Source organism: Monodelphis domestica, chromosome 6, assembly GCF_027887165.1.
Source record: "Monodelphis domestica isolate mMonDom1 chromosome 6, mMonDom1.pri, whole genome shotgun sequence".
Lineage (NCBI taxonomy): Eukaryota > Metazoa > Chordata > Mammalia > Didelphimorphia > Didelphidae > Monodelphis > Monodelphis domestica.
This window is the reverse complement of record NC_077232.1, coordinates 105,033,650-105,055,076: the sequence shown is the minus strand read 5'-3', so window position 1 is coordinate 105,055,076 and position 21,427 is coordinate 105,033,650. Positions and strand designations below refer to the sequence as shown.

The 21,427-nt window shown below is 34.2% G+C and overlaps 1 protein-coding gene across 3 annotated transcripts in view; it reads left to right on the top strand.

Annotated features, from left to right (window-relative positions):
- KCNIP4 (potassium voltage-gated channel interacting protein 4) overlaps positions 1-21,427 on the top strand; it is a 1,185,503-nt gene that overhangs the window by 339,933 nt on the left and 824,143 nt on the right. The window lies entirely within an intron of this gene.

The window sequence follows — 21,427 nt, the reverse complement described above, 5'->3', positions numbered from 1 at the left end:
AATATTCCAGGTATGGGAGACAGCTAGAGAATATCTCTGTAGCTTAGAATATTTTTTACCAATAGCCAGGAGAACAGTGTCTGCATCAAGGATAATGTGATGTAGAGTAAGGTAAAGAAGATAAGACTGGAAAAGTAGAAATCGAGGCGACTGAGTGTGGAGGATAGATTGGGGAGAGATTTGAGAAAGGCCAACTTATTAGCACTCTAATGAAATAATTGATATATATAGTTAGATGCATTTTTAAAAGAATATGTGATTGATGGTGAAATAAATCTGATACTTCATTGAACTTTGGCAAATCACACTTTTGATAGGGTAATTGAATAAGTGTATATCCTTTCCATTGGTGCAGATTGCTACCCACAACACCTTAGGCTGTACAATGTTCATCAATGTCCATCCATTAATCTTCCATTGAGCACTTATTTGACAAAGCTAGAGATCTTAAGGTATGAAGAGTATCTCAGAGTTGGGGATGCTTATCATTATGATTATTTTTATTCATTCTCAGTATCCATAAGACAGTGGCCTCTAAGTAGTGAATTATCAAGAAGTTTCAATTGATTAATAAAATTAATTGAATTATTTTTTCTCTATGAGAAACCCAGTATTGTACCTAATAGCAGCTGATACATTTAATAGATTAATACATCTCAACTTTTCCTTTCAGTAGGACTTATAAGGAGCAACATATCAAATCTAAAATTAAAACAATGGTTGTTGCTGGCATTCTAACTATACAGTTCCACATTGTTTATGGTTTATTTTAATGTGTTTCAAATGTGGTTAAGGAGAATGACACCTTTTTTACAAGGTTTACAGATATAGTAACTTTGGTTCTTTAGAAGGCTGCCAAGAACTTGGGAACAATCCAGAAAAATATTTGAGCAACCATCCGTTTTCTTCCAAGGAGAACCCCATGAAGTTCTATTTATTCTTGTCTTAATCACAATTTTAGAAAGTATATTAATGTGCTCTCTTAGCTCACAAAGCTAAATTGGAAGGTAGGGTTAAGATAAGGGCATACTAGAAGGGGTGAATGAAGGCACCAAGTTATGTTATGAGACATTAAAATTCATTATTAAAGAAAAGACAAGACATTTTAAAAGGAAGAGAAATCTAGGACTATTTAGGGTCAGAGAAGACAGCCAAATGCAGCTTCCCATTTTAGTCTAGTATGATAAATAATTATCATGATGACCCTGAGTCATTTTGAAAAAAAAAGTGCTGTTATGTCCAACTCCTTATTTTTTGAAGAAATGACACCAAATTTAGAATTTATTTTTGCTTAATTGTTTCAGTCACATTCTACTCGTCATGGCTTGGCAAAGATACTGGAGTAGTTTACCATTTCCTTCTCCAGCTCATTTTACAGTTAAGAAAACTGAGACAAATAGGATTAAATGACTTTTCCAGGATCACTCAGCTAGTAAGTGCCTGAGGTTCGATCTCTACTCAGATGTTCCTGACTCCAGGCTTGGTGTCCCATTAAGTGTACCACCTATCTGCCAATGTTTAGAACTAGAAAACCTTTGTCTTCTAATCTCTGTGGTTTATTTATTACCAATATTCCCTTAAGGCAAATCATTTAGTATCTCAAGACCATAGTTTCTTCATTTGTCAAATGAAAAGTTCAGAATACAGTATCTTGAAGGTCTCTTCCAGTTGGAATTCTGTGAGCCTAAGAATGAAGAAGGGAAATGTGTAATTCATTTTTGAAAAACATTTATCTGTATTATTTTAAAAATTTAAGTGAAAAGCAAATGCCTTTGCTAAAAGACTGCAAATTTCAGTTGTCTGGATAGCTCTGTATATATAAGACATCTTTTCCCTCAAGGATGCTGAATCAATGAAGCACAGCTTCACTGCCATCCCTCTCCCTACCTTTGATTCCTGAGGCCAATTTCCATCACAGCAGAGTGGCTGCTTGGTTGCTCTCTTTGCTGCCTGACTCTTCATTTTCTGGGTGTTTATGGGCCATAGTTAGCAGGTGGCCATGATTAGTTTGGGGGCTTCTGGTGCAGACATTGTATGGAATAGTGATGCCCTTCTGGGTGGCAAGTAGCCACCGACACATATGGCCAGTCTTTCTTTTACCGAATGTATTTATTCCCTGCTAATGCAGTTAATTCTGTCTTAATGCCTTGGAATAAATCTGAATTGTAATGTGTGGAATTTTATTTTGTGAGCGAAAGCACAGCAAGGGGCCTAACCTGACCCTTTGCTCTGCTTTGCACATCAATGCAGATAGCCTAATTTCCAGGAAGAAACAGCAGGGTATGCTTTGGGGACCTTCGTATTATCATTGGAGCACAGAAAACATGGTGGTAAGAATACCTAATGACATCATCCTGAGCTGTTCAAATGGGGGACCAGGCAATATATGAGGAAGAAACATGTTCCTGTTTCTTTCATTAAGGAGTATGTATCTCTTGTCAGAGGACCATCCTAGAGATAGTAAATGACATCATCATCATCATCATCATCATCATCATCATCATCACCAAACATTTGTGAGTTCTATGAAATTTGTAAAGCACTTTATATTTAGTAAAATATTTTTCATCCATCTCTGAGCAAACTCAAATGATGAGTTTAATAGCAACAGAGAAAAATTTATTAATTTAGTTTTTTTTAAATGGTGGGAAATGAGAACATCGTTTATAGGGTTTCACATTTTAAACTCTAGAAGTCCCTTCCAAGTTTAGTCTTTGATTCTGTGTTACTTAAATGCAAAAAAGAAAGGGAAAAAAAGGAAAAAGTCAAATGTCAAATCAACAAATTGAGATCAGAATTGTGTTTGGAAGAAATAGCTTCCAGGGTATGTCAAAAGGTTACTGTAAAGTCAGCCAAATTTCATCTCCAGAAGTTGGCAACATATCAGAAGCAGTGTGTTATCTATTTGGTCTAATTTAAGACTGGGTGTGCCAGTAAAGCATCTTGAATCCTCATATGGGTTTTTTTCCCTAAATATTTAAGTTAGTGATAAGTGCATATAAAATTAATAAGATTTTTAAAATATTTGACAAATGTCATTTGAAGTTATTTATAAAAATATAGATTTTTACCACATTTCTGGGATCATTGCCCTTGTTTTTCTTTGCTGAATTGTCTAATGTCCTTTAAGCCTCAGATAAGCTTCTAAGTAATTGATCTTTAAAAGTACTCCATGGCTAAGTACTCTTACTAGCTAATAACTCCTGACTCAGTTCCTCAAATCCTAGGATTCTGTGGTTTCTCCAGAAGATGGAGAGTCCAAGCCCTCCCTTAAATGGTGCCCTTACAGTTCAGAAAGTCTTTTGAGGGAGTTCGGTGTGTCTCACTTTCCTTTGCCTTTGGTCAGAGTATTTTCTTTCTCTAAGCCTCAATTTCCCCATTTGTCAAATAGAACAATAAACTTTACCTAAGTTAGAACATTCTTCTGAGTCATTGTAGTGTACTGAAATTGCCTGTATTGGGTATATATGGTCTGCTGTCTGTGTGTATATGTCTCAGCTCCTGATGTAGACATTGCCAACAGATATTGTTGTTCTTCCACTCCAGAAATTCCCTTTAAAAACCACAACATTGTCTTCTGATCAGTGGGGATGAGGAAAAGTGAAAAAACTGATTCTCTGCCCACTTCCCAAAAGGAATATCCTCTTAGTTATCATTTGCCATTGTCCCTCACTGTTCATTTCTCTTTGACTGGAATGTGTAATTCTGAACCATTTTTCTGCATCATATACATGGACCCAATTTGTTTCAGATTGTTTTGTCCAATCACAAGATATTTCTTGCATGCCACAATTTTTCTTTAGTCACTTTTCACAGGGCTTTAATTCTCCCCAAATCATTATGGATTTGTTCATACCTCATTTATATATTCATGATTTATTCTTTCAGTTTCAGTTTCTGATAAGTTTCTGAAAGTTTCTGATAGAATCTTATATGTCAAATGTCATATATAAAATTTCTGAAAGAAACTTATATGTATGTGATGTTAATAGATATTTGCCTTGGAAAAGAAGAAATCCAGGTCAGTTCACCCAGGATATATTAAGCCTTTATTATCTGCAAAGGTTTGGAATAAAAAGTCATATTTCAAAACAAAACAAAACAAAACAACCCCTTTAAAGAGATCTCATTTTATAGATGATATGTAATTAAGTTACATATTGACATTATATTATGACATTTCATAGGACACATAATTAGATAAGAAAGCACAAGATAATTTGATGGGTGAGAAAACATTAATAATTAGGGGAATAATAAAAAGTTTTACATAAGTAATAGAGGCTGAGATATCACCCTAATGCAAATATTAAGAATATGGAAAAACGTCTTGATCAATGACATATATAAAACCTGGTGGAATTGCTCAGTGGCTTTGGGAGGAGGAGAGGGAAAGAAAATGAATTCTGTGAATATGGAAAATATTGTAAATTGATTAAATAAAAATTTTCAAATAAAAAAGAAAAGGTAAGAGAGGCAGAACAGAAGTCCTGGGTTTGAATGTGACCTCAGACAACTCCTAGCCATGTGACCCTGGGCCAGTCACTTAACCCTATTTTCCTAGCCTTTACTTCTCTTCTGCCTTGGAACAAACACTTAGTATTGATTCTAAAGGAGAAGATTTTTTTTTTTTAAAATAAGAGTGATATATGTAATCATAACCATTGACAAAAAAGTAATATCTGGCTATCCACATATCAGAAAGTGTATAGAGACTGAATTACATAAAATGACATGTGTGCATCTACACATACATAAAGGGAATGTGTGAACATTCGAATGTATATTATTTGTACATTGGCACAAATAAAGTAGGTATATTCTGGACCAGTTTAACACATACCCATATATAGGAGAGAGACTATTTATACATGCATGAGGTCTCTTACCTATATTCATAATTGTTCCTGTTGAGATTGTGGCCAGTGACTAATTTGTGAACATTAGTATTTTCTATACTATTTTCACTCACACTTATGATTTACTACTGTTCCTGGGAGAGGGCTCATAGCCACGCATCAATACTTGTGGCTCTATACCTTCCCTTAGAGAGATGATTAAATCATATACTGCATTTTATAATAAATTTTATGTTGTTAGCTTCTTTGTTTTTGCTTCAAAGAAAAGATAATTATGACACATTGCTTATAAGTAAATTTAAGCAAATTATTACTTTTCTGACTGTGTGTCATAACTATACTTATATTCACTATATAGTAGCTGCTGAATTTTCATGCCATTGTGAATCCTCTGAATAGGTTTGATCCTAGCACTAATCATTGGATCAGTAGGGGTTAGCTATGTGTGCTGCATAACCTTTTGGATCTTTGGCCCTGAGGTGCTTCATTGGGTGATGTCTTCTGGGTGATTGTAATGTGATGACTCAAGACCTATCAGATCCCATGCATTTCCTCAGTGCTGCCATATGCCAGGCATCATGCTCAATGCTGAAGATGCAATGACAAAAAATAAAGCAGTTCTCATTCTCTAAGAGTTTGTGCTTCACCAAGGATGTTACATCTGGTCACAGCCTTTTGTTTCTAATCCATCTCTGGAGTCCTTGAAGATTAGGTAATATGGTAGTTGGAGAGGTATTATGATGTAGTTGAAAGGGTCAGATGACTTGGATTCATGTTCCATTTCCAAAGCTGACCCAACTTCATGACCCAGAGCCACTCATTTAATTTCTTCAGTCTTCCATTTTCCCATTTTGAAAATGGGGATAATAATACTTGAGTGATTTCCACACATAATTATTTTAAGGATGGTGTTTTACAAACCTCTAAGGCTACTATAAATGGGAACTTTTATTTGAAAAATGATTAATAAACACTTTCCTTTAACTAGTGCATTATGAAATGTTCTACAGTGTCTGTTAAATATCATCCTCAAATGTCAGGAGATGTGGACAGCTCTTCATCACACAGGGAAGAGAAATGGATTGTAGAAGAGAATGAGGGCTTTGCAAAATGATGATCAAACTTGCAGATAATTGCTGAAAGTGTTATCAGACCAATAGTCTGAAGAGAAACAGAACAGGGAAATGGATGGGTGGAAGGGAAGTAAAAGATGTGCAGAGAAAGTTGAGGTCATAAAAAGCTAGGAAAGTATGACCGGAAAAAAAAATCTCAGCTATCAAAAAAATTGAGACTTTCATCATTTCCTTGCCTGATACAACTTATTTCAGGTTTTACCCAGTGTCCTTAGAGGGGCAGACATATTAGAATTTGTTAGCAACATCTGTTAAATATAATTTCCATTAAGCAACATTGCATTAGCTTTGGTATTACAAACATCTTGCTCCATCACTGTATTATTTGAAAATATTCTGCCTGAACAAAAGAATAAAGGTACATCATTCACCTTCTTAATTCTTCATGTACAGGTTAGAGAATGCATGCATTACATTGCAGCAATTCTATTATGACTTCTTTCTTTGCTTCCACTTCTCATGCTATCTATCTCCTAATATAGAGTCTCACGAAAAATCCAAAAGGAATATAATGTTTAGCCTAAATATGTTAGATTTCTGTAGTGTCAATTTTATTTAGAGCTGTTTCATGATGGATATAAACACAGAAAGGACAGCTTCTCCTTGGATTAAGACCTACCTGTTCCTGTTTCCTTTAGATCAAGGTCCATGATCTCTGTGCCTCCACTACTGAAGTCATCCATGAATGTAATTATGTTCAATTGTTTCTGACTCTTCATGATCCCATTTGGAGTATTCTTGGTAAAGGTAATGGAATTGTTTAACATTTCCTTCTCCATATTATTTTATAGAAGAAGAAACAGAGTCAAACAGGTTGATTGACTTGCCCAGGGACACACAGCTAGCATGTATCTGAGGTCAGATTTGAACTCAGAATGATGAGTCTTCCTGATTCCAAGCCAGCCACTCTACTATGCCAACTACCTGTCCCGTTAGGGTATTTGCCATTATACCTTCCATACTACATTTATGAATATGAAGTCACTTGTCTTTTCTAACCTTTTTGCTAACTCTTCTAATTCTGAAGCTACATATAGAATTTAATCTTGTCCAAGAGCCCAACTAATACTGGTAAAATGGGGAAATTGCTAATTAGATATATTCATTTTGTCAAATACTATATATATGCTGTGCTGTAATGTCATTCTATAACTGTTTTGATGTAGCATCCTATTTGACTTAGTCTTAACCCAAGTAGATTTCCCACTGTGAGAAACTATCCTCTTCTTACAGGCAGATTCCTCCAAATACTATCATGTTGAATCGGGGTATGTTACTTAGACTTCTAGTCCTACTGTAAACATGTGGCCCCTTTCCATTTCCCATACTGATTGCACTTCCCTTTCCTTTATATTTTCAAGTCGTTTTTGACTTATCTTAATATCCTAGGCAAATTTAATTACTTTAACTTGGGATTTTTTTCAGTAATCTGTTGTATTCATATAAGTATCTTGCTGAGATGAAATAATGTGATCACAAAATGTATGTGAATATATTTGAAATAATGGAGAAATGCCAAATTTTACTTTCTTATCTAATATGAATCTCATCTAGCAATGATTATACAATGAATAATTCAATAATTATTACATGCCCACAATTTGTACAACAGAATGGAGAACAAAAAGTCTAAAGTGACCCTTTTTGGAAAAGATCAGATTTTTGTTGAATTGGTTATCTTCAAAATGAAAACAAAACCAAATAAAAAGAAAACAAACCTTTAAAGTTGTCAGGGTAGGAGGATGGGCAATGAGATTTTCCCCCATAAAGCAATCCCCATTCTAGTTGGGTAGAAGAGAAATTATTAAAAGTGGAGGAGGATGAAAATCCTGCTGTTCCTGGTCAGTAGAAAACAATATATTATTTTCATCTCTATTAACCTATGAGGATTAAGAATAGTGCAGTCAAACCTCACCATTTTCATGTTTGACTCTTGCAACTTCAAGTACTGTATTATTAGTAACTTTATTTTCACTTTTACCTTGTCAGCCATATATATTTAGTAGATAAAAATGGGAAACCCAATGCATGTTTATATCAGTGAAAATGGAAAAAAAAATCATAACTGTTGGTGAATCTACTCCAGAGAGTGCTAAAAATAACTTCTCAAAGATTCTGGGAAGAAATTGAAAAAATGGAAAAGTGGCTAAGTGTGCAGGTGAATGAGATTGGGGTCACCTCCACCCTCTCACCAAGATTCCCAGGGAATGGAGGAGCATGATCCATCCTTACCACATCCAGCCCAGAGTTCAGAAAGGGGCCAAGGACTTTCACCAAGCCATGTGCTTTTCATCTAGGAACATGTCAACCACATAGTCAAAAGGGAGGTCTCAAAAAACAGTTTTGTTCTTTCCATGTTTAATGTAGGGGTCCTTCAGACATTGTCCCCTGCCTTTCTCATCCTGTTGGGCTTTGCCTCTCATTTACCTCCATTTTATGGGTTATTTCATGGTTACTGTTAAGAACAGTAAATGTTGTCAGGACTCTTTTGTTATAAAGAATTATATGCAAAAATGTATATTTTTAGTGGTGTGTTTCTCTGTTGAATTATTATAGTTTTTAGTGGTTTGGGGAACCTAACCACTTATTTCCCATAGGTTTGATATACTGACATTGATGTTTTTTTTTTTTTACTTTTATGCCAAAAATGTTACTCCTATGAAAATGGAGGATTGACCTTATGTACTTACTATCTGCCCAGAACACAGAATGGATGGGTTTAAACTGACCTAGCGATGGAATGGGTTGCAGGGAAAACCAACACTTTGAATTGGTCCATTTTTTTGTAACTGAAAAGTTGTAAGCACTCTGACTGATAAAATATGGCCTTCATCTACTTTTAAATTGCTTTTGCCCATTCACTTTCAGAGGTCATAAATCTTTTCCTTTACAGATGGATATACAACACATTTCAAGCAATTGGGTCAGCCATAAAATACAAAGTTATGTCCAACTTTACAAGTTATCCAAGAAAAAGTATCATATAAGCAAAAATAGCAGTCTTATGACACATCTTTAACATAAAATATGCTCATTATAATCAAGCAAATTGATTTTAAAATGACCTGAAGAAACACATGCATGCAAACAAATAATACATAAATGGAAAAAAAGAGTTGGAAGTATTCCCCCCCTCTTCATAATGGGCCTGGAAGATGGTGATCCACTCATTATTTGAGCCATTAGTGATGGGTAAATCACTATCTTATTAAGTATTTCATCTCAATAGGTGCAATTCTCATTGTTAGAAAAAAAATCCTTCTATTAATTGAATCCTGATTCACTTTACCATTTTTATAAGGTAAATGATTTAGAGCTAAAAGGAACATAAATGGCCTATCTAGACCAAATCTTTCATTTTACAGAGGAGGAACCTAATACCCAGAGAAAATATGATCTGCCTGAGATCATATAGCTAGTAATTCCAACTCAAGCCCTCTGACTCCAGAGCCAGTTCTATTTCTATTTGTTGTCCCTGTTTTGTTTTGTTTTTCTTTTGGGGACAAATAGAACAAATCTATGCATTCTACCAAATTCTCCTAATGGCACCTTCCCTCTGCTTCCCAAGTAAAAAACTTCCCCAACACCACGAATTCCCACTAAGTCTTGATCCATTTCCTCCACTGCCCTTGCCTGTATTAGAATGTAACCTTTATAGAAGGGGATACCTTGTTTTTGTATTTGTATGCTTAAGGCTTACAATTCTGGATTTGAGAAAATGTATTTTTTCCCATGAATTCATTTACTAAATGCGACAATTCTATAGCAGTTAGTGATCATGTTCTACTCTCCCTTCTATTATAGGCTATCTTATTTCCTTCAAACTTTTTTTTTATATGACATGTTTTCTAGTCTTCAAAATCCAGGCTACCTTCCTCTGAATTTAATTTAATAATTTAATTTTCACTGTTTCCCTTCAAATATAGTATCCATACTGGATGCAGAATTCAGATATGGTCTGACCAGTGGAAAGAATAATGATAGTCTCTCTCTCTCTCTCTCTCTCTCTCTCTCTCTCTCTCTCTCTCTCTCTCTCTCTCTCTCTCTCTCTCTCTCTCTCTCTCTCTCTCTCTCTCTCTCCCCCTCTCTTCCTCTCTCTCCCTCTCTCCCTCTCTCCCTCTCTCCCCCCCCCCTCTCTCTCTCTCTCTCTCTCAATCTCTCTCTCTCTCTCTGTCTCTCTCTCTCTCTGTCTCTGTCTCTCTCTTTCTCTTTCTCTCTCTCAATTTGACCTCTAAAATGATTATAAACAGGCTAATATTACAATAAATTTTCATAGATACATTACAAAGAGGCAATCATCTGAACTCTGAAAGTTGTTTTTTGGGTTTTTAAAATATGATAAATTCTACATTTCCTTAATAATATTCATTTATTTTTAACCCAGATATCTAAATTTGGACTTACTCAATGAATCCGTTTGAATCCCAGTTCTAATAGTCACTTCCCATGTAACCTTGGATAAGTCACTTATCTACTCTTTGTTCTAGGAATGAGGCTATTTAATATAACAGCAAAGATGTTTGTCTTTATATGTCTTTTAATATATACATATATCTGGTGTGTGTACATACATATATATATGTATATATATATACATATATATATGTAAAATAGACATGTCTGGAGTCTCATTGGTGATATTTTCTTTTCTTTTACTTTGCCACAACAAAAAGAAGCTAAGCAATATCTTCCTATGTCTGATTCTTGACATCTTTATAGAAATCCTTCAAAAAAAAACCTTTTTGATACCAGAAAGGACTTTGTAGTTTAAAAAAATACTGTGGGAGAACAAGTGTAGTATTTGGACTTTCCATCTGCTTTCACTCAGTTTTCCTACAAGACTGGCTCATTGCCTTTTCTGGTCATATGTGCCCTTGAGATTGTGTTTTTATGGCACATATTTACATGACAATTTAAGGTTCAAAAAGTCCTTGAGGTCTTTTAGCTTATTCTTTCCTTCCAACTCTGTGATGTAGGTGCTGTTATTCTCCTCATTTTTATAGTTGAAACAATTGAAGTTGAAGGTTAAGGGATTTCCTACAATCCCACAGCTAATCAGTATTGTATGTGCCATTCACACAAACAAGGTCTTGACTCCCTATTCCAGTACTCTTTATACTACACCATGCTTTCCCCCACTTTTTTTTTCAATTCTTGCACAGATTATCTCATAGTCTTCTTTTTCTAGGAACTAAGAAATGCTAGAATTGATGACTGTAGAGAAAAATCATACAATATTCCTGCTTCTTGGTCATTGTTGTGATTTCCAGTTTTTATTGTATAGAATGGGAAAATTCTGATTAGGGTTCAAAATTGAAGTTAGCTTTTCCAGTATTGGGTAGCTAGGTTATTTCAGTGGTAGACACAGTTTTGCAAATGATATCAAGAGCAGCACACAGCTAGGTCTGCTAGGCCTTCTGTGGAAATCTCGTGGCTCTAATACCTGGAAGTAAAAAAAAATATGCATAACTTTCATTTATTTTTTTGAATTCAAAAATTGTATTTCATTAATTTAGAATATTTTTCCTTGATTACATGATTCCTGTTCTTACCCTTCCCTCCTAACCCTTGCGCCCCCATAGCTAGTGCAGTTACACTGGGTTTTACATGTATCATTGATCAAGACCTATTTCCATATTATTAATATTTGCTTTAGGGTGGTTGTTCAGAGTCTACATCCTCAATCATATCCCCATCAACCCATGTGATCAAGCAGTTGTTTTTCTTCTTTGTTTCTACTCCCACAGTTCTTTCTCTGGATGTGGAGAGCATCTTTCTCATTAGTTCCTTAGAATTATCCTGGATCATTGCATTGCTGCTAGTAGAGAAATCTATGTACCACAGTGTATCTGGCTCTGTGTATAAGGTTCTCCTGGTCCTGCTCCTTTCACTCTGCATCAACTCCTGGAGGTTATTGCACTTCCATGTGTTACTTTTAAACCATCATCTCAGAAGCACAGTGGATTTCTATAAGCCTCAATTTAGTCATTTATAAACTGCATTGGACTAGATGGATTTTAAGTTCGATGGTTATATCAAATTGCTAATAAATAAGTAGAAATGAAATAAATATATTTAGCAATGTTAATGTAATACTGTGACTAATTCTTTTCTGTGTGTATTCCATGATTCTGGCTCTTGGTCATATTCCCTGGGTCTCTTTTATTTATTAGCTGTTTTATCTGGAATGGAAATCAGATTTCTAGTTATCATGGCCTCCTGGAAGATGAAATCTTTTCTTAAATGGCCAATTGTCTCTGCCTCGTTTATTTGTGATTACAGTTTTGTTCACCACTGCAAAAGGAAATTTATTTGTGTTGAGCATTTCTCTCAATTTGTCTTTCCTCCACAGCATCACCTGTAAGAGCAGACACAATATTAGGGTGACAAGTAACACTGTGCTGGAGACCTTCCTTGATTCCTCCCAATAACATGAGCATTCACTCTGCCTAGCAGTTATCTTTCATCTTTGCCATGTGCCCAGCCTATCTTCTATTCCCATCATACATTTCCCTAGTGATATCTTTTTAAACTGATGTTCTTCAAAGTTCTTTGGTTAATTATATCCTATTCATACTCACCATGGACTTTAATATTCTCTGTGTGATACTTTCATTTCTTTGAAAAGTGTTATATCTGAATGCACAGAATGTTTTAAGGAAATGTTTCCCTTACCATAATTATCCTTGGGCTATTGAAAGATTTGCTGGTTTTCAATGATTTTTAAATTCTTTATTTCATTAGTGTATTATAATAATGCAAAATCTTACAGACTTGAAATTCTTCTTGATTATTCCAAATGTGAGATAGTGATGATTTATTTTTAATCATCCTAATGCAGTTTGTCTAATATACACATACAATTAGTCAAATATACATTTCTACATTTGGCCTCTCAGTTTACTGAATTCAGAGCATTATTTCTTGAATATGATAAAATATAAAAATATTTGATCAAAAGAAAATCATTCCATAAAAGTTAAATTAATAGCAAGGGATTATTTTTATTCCTTGTTTAAATATTTTGCATTTCATCTAACTATTTGAGGAGTATATTGTCATGTTGTTTGTGCCTCAAATTCACTGTTGTTCCTATTTTGCACATCTTGAACCAATTTTGCTCTGATTTTTCTTCATCCTGAAAAGTCAACTGGGATTTTAAATGTATGTGATTAATGCTAATGGTTTTCTTTCTTTCCCTCCACTTCCTTGATTTGATTGACAAATTAGTGAATTGGAAGCAAATCCCAACAGCTGAAATAATTTGAAGAGTTTATTTTATGGATTGAAATATCTTGATCAAATAAGTTGTCATTCCCTCCACATGAATGGTTGACATATGCATCTGTGGATGGCTTTTTCAAGATGCCCTTCATCCACAATTAGCCACTAATGCTAGTGAATTTAGGCAATGGAAAATAGTTTCCCAAGCTGGACCTTCCTGGAATACCATATAGGTTACATGCTGTTCTAATATCATAAGAAACTGATATTTTCTAGTACCAATGTGATCACTTAGTTTCCCTTTCACCTTCTTTTTCATTTACAAAATCAAATACAGTAAATGTGAATGCTTAGATAAAACTATATGTATACTACAGTGAATTTCTCCTTTGATTTTTTTTCTTTGTCTTTCAAATGCTTGGTTACAACAAATTTGAGCACCTTTAGTCTCTAAAAAACCCTCAGGATACAGGGATTTCAATTGGTAGTCACCAAATACTTGTCAACCTAAAATAGATTTGATTCTTGAATGTGATATTATCAATAATGTTCCATAGTCATGCATCCTACAATAATTGTGTGTTTTTCATAAGAACAAAACTACTTAGGACATAAAACTGCTAGACTGATTTTCCCTCAAGTGATTAGTTTCAGTTTTAGCTTCTTACAATGATAGACCAAGTTAGCACAGACTAAAGCAGATATTAAACAAAAATTTCATACATAAAAGATCTTTGAAATTGTACAATGTAAACAACAACTTTTATACAAGGCTATATACTAGAGAAGCTAGAGAGATTCTTGGCAAGGGTTGTTGATCCAGTTTCTATGTTCCTTCTACTGGGAAGCTGCTACTTGTTTTTTTAGGCTATCTAGGGAAAATATTATAAGAATGCTCACCACAACAGAGATAGCAGGGCAAGGATTTTGTTTTTCTTTTTTTCCTCAATGGAGGTGGAGTGAGATGAAGATGAAATAATTATTCTTTAATTGAAAAAAAGTTTAAATATGTGTATCCCTTGACTAGTTTTCCTGGGAGAATCATATTTCAGGGTATCTTAATGGTTCCTTAAAGCTGAATTATCTATTTCTTTTGAAATTCTTTTGAATTTTTGGCAGTTTCTTGGATTAGATACAGGGAAAAGAGAAAGATAAAGTGAAGACGTTCCTCTTTTCCTGTCTTCCCTTAGAAAAGATATGTGAAGAATGGAATACCTGGCTATATTTTTAAGGAAGTGATACAAATTCATAGTAAATGGTATTATTTGTTACTAATATTCCTATGTGAGTCTATTCATTGCCTCAGATTCCAACATCTGAAGTTTTTCAAAAGTTTAACTGAGTATGGTTATTACTCCCAAGATCCTAAGGCATTTACCTGGACAAGGACTTTACTATTTTGTCTACCTTGTAAATAAAGGGAAAGGTAGGGAATGCTAACAGATGTGAAGCTCAGAAATCTTTCACCTACCTCCTCGTTAAAATATCTTCCAATTCTGACTGTCAGGGGAAGTCCAAGGATATACTGTCAGGTCAATCAGAAAGGTACATAAGGTATATAAAACATCTTCAGGCACTGTCTTTGTGTCTTTGATACAAAGAGTCAGGGCATTGATCTGTCTTTTATAAATATATCACATGCTCCCTAAGAAATAAATGAAAAAGTCAGAGAATGGCTTCGTATTACTTGCCCAAAATTCTCTGTGCTACAGAAATGATATAAAACTAAAGATGTGAAAATTTAAAACTGTCATGTCTAATGTGCAGCAGATTAAAGAACAGTTAATAATTTTCAAGAACTTGGTTTTTCTTTTTTATTCTTTTGCTTTTTTTCATTCTTTTATTAGAATCAAACCTGTTTCTGTTTAATTATTATGAAGAAAAATAAATGAAACCAGGACAAAACAAACAAAAACCATACAGACTTGATAGAGGAAATTTTTAAAAGAATTTTTAAGAATTCAAAGGTAAAAGTATCATATGTGACCAGTAGGTTTTTGACAATATTTTCTGATATGACAATCAACCTGTCCCTTATTTATTACCCAGTGTGTCTTTCCCATGTCAAGAATTTAAGTGTGGTGTTGAACATAAGGATATCTATTTCTAATACTACTTGCCATTTCAGTCTTTTTCAGAAGGATAGTTTTTACTACTGTTACTCGTTTCTTTCAAACTAAATCTCTTTTTACAGTTTACAAGAAAACTATCATCTAATTTTTTAGGTATTGTGTGTTTGCAGTTTCCATTTAAAGTTCAGTTTAAGTCAGATTTTTCTAAAATCTAATTATACAGTCATATAAAATGTTGAAAGAAGAATTTTCCTGTGATTGATTTGTTTGCAGTGTCCATTTCTCTATGCAATTGTGTGCTGTCTCTGTAAAGAAGAAAACAATAGATTGATTTAATCTGTCAGAGCACTTAACACTGCATTTTAATAAGTCTTCTTAGAATTAACATGGGAAAGAATATTACTATTTCTCTGCACTCATTTTCCAAGAGCAGAATACCTTTTGAAGAATTTTGAATGAGTTTCTTACAAACCGTTGAGAGATATGAGATTGCGTGACCCTACTGTTGGGTCATAGTCCCAATTTGTCTGAAGAATTTATTTTAAAATAACTTTGTAGGCCATGTTATACTGTTTTTCAGAAAAAGAAGATGGATTTATTTCCCCAGTCTATGCTTTTTAAGTTTTTTTGGTTGGAGTGGGATTATCAATATGTGGATATATTAGTTGGATTTTTTCAGACATGAAGTTAAGTATAACTTATTTCAAAATTTAAACTATATTTTTATTTTTAAAACAGGATCATAAAATAAATTTTAGACTTATGGAAAGAATTCTGATTTAGAGTTTGTGTCCATTTTCCAGTCACTAATTGCCTTTGAAACAAATTCAAGTCACTTAACCTTTTTTGTATCCTATCATCCTCACTTGTAAAATTAGGGGTTTGAAATCGATGATTAAAAAATCTATAATATAATGATCTATATAAAGTTCTTCAATACTCTTGAATTCTACAAATTTTTGTTTGTTTTGCCTGTTTGGGAAATGCAGGATTTCTCTTGCTAGAGAACTGCAATATAATTATCACAGAAATTATTATAAGAACTTGGAGTAACCCTGCATGACCTATAAGAATCTCCACATGAACTTATTCAACACATATTTGCCTGCTACATGCAAAAGGAGTATGCCAATTCAAAGGTACCAATACACAGTTCTTAGAGTAATAAAATGTACACAAATAATTATAATGTATCTATTTATTTAATGCCTGAGGGAGTCACCATCAGAATGATGTTTAGGGTTTCAGAGGAACAGAAGATTTATTTCTGGCTTCATTTATCTTGAACATCAAAGGATGGGTAGGATTTTGACAGGCATGAAAAGTGAGCATTCTAGATAGAGGAAAAGACTTTAGCAAAAGTGTGGAACTAGAAGAGCACAAGGTATGCTCTGGGCACTCTAAGGGGCTCAGTTTGACTAAAGAAGCACAACACATATGGAATGTCTTCAGGGTGGGGGTTACCTTTGCTTTCATTGATGTAGATAATTCCCTAAGTGTAAATTTCATTATGATTGTCCATCAGTAAATCCTCTGTAATGAATAATATTAATGCCTGGGATATCAAATACTTAAATGACTTGTCCTTGCATGGCTCATCTGTGTCCAAAGCCAGATTTGGGCATAGCTCCTAGTAGTTCAAAGTCTAGGCTGCTTATTCACCTATAATATGCATACCTCCTTTGCCAATATATATATATATATATGTATATGTATACATATATATATATATATAAAGTTAGAAACTGATTAAATAAGATTATTGATTTGCAGTCCTTGAAGTTTGGAATTTATTCAGCAAAAAATGGATTTATAGAAAGATTTTAAAAGGGGCAATGGCATAAATATATCTGTACTTTAAGGAGTTTAACCTGGAAATAATATGGCTCAGAGATGGAAGGGAGATATTATAATAGTAAAGGTAGAAGATGAAGAATTGAATTAATGGTCACATGGGAATGAAAAAGATTTGATGGATTTAAATAACAAGACTTGATAGAGTTTTCTGATTACTTGGGTGTATAAGGTGAGGAAAAGGATGAATTCAAGATGCACTGGAAAATTCTGAGACTTAGTGACTGAGAAAATGGTAGTCAAGATAGCACCAATAGGCAAGTCAAGAGGGGAGATATTTGAAGTACAGGTAAAGAGATTATTTTCACATATGAAGACCGAAGTGGAAAAAGAATGAACATGTGCTTAGAAATGGTAAACTAAAACTTGGAAGATAGGTTAGTGCTGACAATTTCATTTGGGGAATCATCTATTAGAGAATATGAGTGAAGTTTAGGAAGAATAATTTAGGATTGGTTCATGTGGTAAACTTCCAATTCCCTAGAGAGAGAAGAGAATGACAAGAGATGGGAATGATGGCTTTCAGACTTAAGTAATTATCCTTGGCCTAGTGAACCAACTGAACTTCAATATTTGGACTAAAATTTTATCTTTCCCTCATCACTGCACCCTTGTCATCATTATTTCTGTGTAATACTCATTCCTTCTTTCTTTCTTTGACTCTTTACTCTAACCTGTGAGTGACTTTTGTAGGGGCATTTATTTAAAAGGAAAGAGGAAACTTATGGAAATATTAGTAATGAGATTTAGGTAATCAGAAATGTCTTTAAGAGACTTGTACCCAATACTGATTTTGCAGTATCTAGGCTAAACTCTCTTAACTACCTAAGTTAATATACCATGATTGCATTGGCTTTTTATAATGACTGGCCCTAATCCTACATAATTTAGAACACAGAATATATCTTTTATGATAGTAAAATCAATTTTCCTAGACTCCATTGTTCTTAGCCCAGTCAGGGATCCTGGACAGTATTAATTTTGTATAATTTGTAATCCCAAACTCATTAATATTCAGAAAGTCATGTACTTCAGACATCTAATGTTCTATCTTGAATAATTTTCCTACTAAGTAGTTGTCTTCTGGCTCCCCCTGAAGGCAGATCTTTGCTTAGGCAAATGAGGTAAGGACCATATGACCCATTGATATAATGTTTAATTATAGATAGTACATAATGCCAAAGGTATATGACCACTTCCAGATAACACCTAACCTATTTGAAAATGAATGTAATAAAAAAGGAAGTAAAGAAAGAGAATATAGTCAGCATCTAGAAACCACAAAGTGGCAGGCAAAATACAAAAAGAAATGTAAAAGTATTATCTCAATGTGTCAATTGCTAAGAATAGTTAATATACTAGAGAGATATAGTCATTGCCAAACTGAAACGACATTTTGCATGTTTCATAATGATGTTCATCACATGCTATTTGAGTGCCTCCTCTGGGAGTCCCATGTTAATGTTGTTGAATTGACAAAATTGATAAGGAAATGAAGAACAATGAAAAGATGGGAGATGAATGCTATGAAGCCTCTAACTTTACAAACAATGAATTATGGGTGGAGCTAAGATGATGGAGTAGAGAAAATATTCAATTGATGTCTCCCAACATTTGCCTCCAAACAGCTTTAAAATAATGTCTTAAGGGGGCAGCTGGGTAGCTCAGTGGATTGAGAGCCAGGCGTAGAGATGGGAGGTCTTAGGTTAAAATCTGGCCTCAGACACTTCCTAGCTGTGTGACCCTGGGCAAGTCACTTGACCCCCATTGCCTAGCCCTTACCACTCTTCTGTCTTGGAGCTAATACACAGTATTTACTCCAAGATGGAAGGTAAGGGTTTAAAAAAAATAATGCCTCAAGTTGGAGTGTCAGAGCCAAAAATGGTCATAGAAAGACTTTGTTCTAGTTCCAGAGAACTAAGGAAAGTAGAGAGAAATCTGTGACCCAAGGGTAGAGGCTAACCAGAAGCCTACAACCATGAAACACAACTGGCAGGTGGTGGCAGAAACAGCAACAATTTTGAGATGACTTAAGAGACATTAAAGAGAAGTGGCGACTGATCAGAAACATTATGGGGGGGGGTCCCACTGGATGTAGGATCACACTTTGTTTGGCAACTCAAATGCCTTCATCATATTTTGCGCTCTAGTTCAAGGGCAGAGAGGGAGCACTTTCAGTCAAGGAGGGAAAGCCTTGAAGGGTAGCATTGCTTTTGACCATACGGGATCAAGGACCCTGAGGACTAGTATTGATTGAGATTCTGATGGAGTCCTTCCTCAGGAAGGTCCACAGTGCAGAACAGGATAGGAAAGACCAAATATCTGCTCTTCTCAGATCACAACACTTTAGAAACACCAAAAACTTCCAAATCCCCACATCTAGCTCTACAAAGAGTAGTGCAAAAAAGCCTAAAGCTTCAGACAGTTCCCCTAGCCTCCAAAGCTGAGACTAGAACCTAACTTTGATCTAAAGTTCAAAATTAAGAAAAGTGGCAGAAAAATGAGCAAACAAAAAATAATATATTTCACATAAAAATCTACTATGTACTGATGAGAAAAAGGGATAATCCTTTATATTGTCACTTAGTGTTCTACTGAGGTCTAACATCAGAGTTTTCTAAAGTTTTATTTGCCTCTTTAACTTGTTTATTTTTGGTTGGATTTCTTTTTTTTTTTTTGAGAGAATGTTGAGGTCTCCCACTAATAATATTTTACTCTCTATTTTCTCTTGTTACTAACTCATCTAACTTTTCCTTTAGTAATCTAGATGCTTTGCCATTTGTTGCATATATATTGATATTGTTTCATAGTCTGTGTTGCCTTTTACCATGATGTAATTTTCATCCTAATCTATCTTCTCTTTTGATTAGACTAAATTTTTATGTTTCTTTATCTGAAATCATGACTTCTACCTCTGCTTTTCTTTTAAGTTTAGCTGAGGCATAGTAGATCCTGCTCAATCCACTTTAATGCTGTATGTGTCTCCCTGCTTCAAATGTGTTTCTTGTACATAATATGGGATTCTGGTTTTTAATATACTCTGCTTTCCTTTTCTGTTTTATGGGTGAGTTCATCCTATTCGTGTTCATAGTTATGATTACTAATTTTTGTTTCCTTCCATCTTACTTCGCACTTTTATGTCTTTAGCCTTTATGTTTTGTTTTCATTGACCACCTCTCTCACTGCACCCTCTTTTATTGTTATTCTCCCCTTTACCCACCCCCACTTCCTTCCTATTTTGTTATATGATAAAGTAGGGTTCAATAGCAGAAAGTGTCCATTATTCCCACTTTGAGATGAATCAAATAAGAGTAAAGTTAAAGCATAGTCTGCTTTACTCTCATATTCTCTTCTGCATTTGGCTCTTATGCATCTCTTAATTAGACATAGTTTATACCATTCTATTTCTCCTTTTCTCTTCTCCCCAGGTGTTCTTTTCCATCCCTCCTTCTTTTTGGATATCTACCCATCTTATTTCACTTCCTTCCTTTATTTTTTTCTATATACACACTTCTTCATTGTTATATATATATATATATATATGTATATATATATATCATACTTTACCTCAGGCATCTCAAGTATCATGGATGTTGTCATAGATCCTTTGCCTTTCAGATTATTATATTCCATACTTTCTAGTCCTTTAATGTAGAAATTTTTAGGTTTTTATGTGATCTTGTCTATGGTTCCATGATATTTGAATTGTTTCTTTTGGACTGCTTATATTATTTTTTCTTTGGTCTGAGAGTTCTGGGATTTAGCTATAATTGTCCTGAGATATTTAATTTTGGGGGCTCTTTCGGAAGATGATCAGATGATTCTCCCAAATTCTATGTTTTCCTCTTATTCAAGGATATCAGGGAAATTTTTCCTAATGATGTCTTATAATATGTTGTCCAGGCATATTTTTATGATGCTCATTTTCAGATATATCAATGATTCTTAGATTGTTTCTCCTGGATCTATTTCCCAGGTCAGTCAGGTGTTTTAGATTTTCTTCCATTTAAAAAATTTCTTCTTGTTATTTCATTGTTTCCTGGTATTTCATGGATTCATTAGCTTCTATTGTCTAATTTTAATTTTTTGGCCAATTCTATTCTTTCATGAGTCATTTTATTCAGTGGTTGTTTTTTTTTTTGCCTCCATTTCCATTTGATCCATTCTGTGCTTTAGAAAGTTGTTTTCTTCATTGTATTTTTGCATCTCCATTTCCTTTTTTTCTCTTCTAGTTTTTTTTTTGTGAATTGATTTCTTCAGTGAATTTAACCAACAAATAATGAAT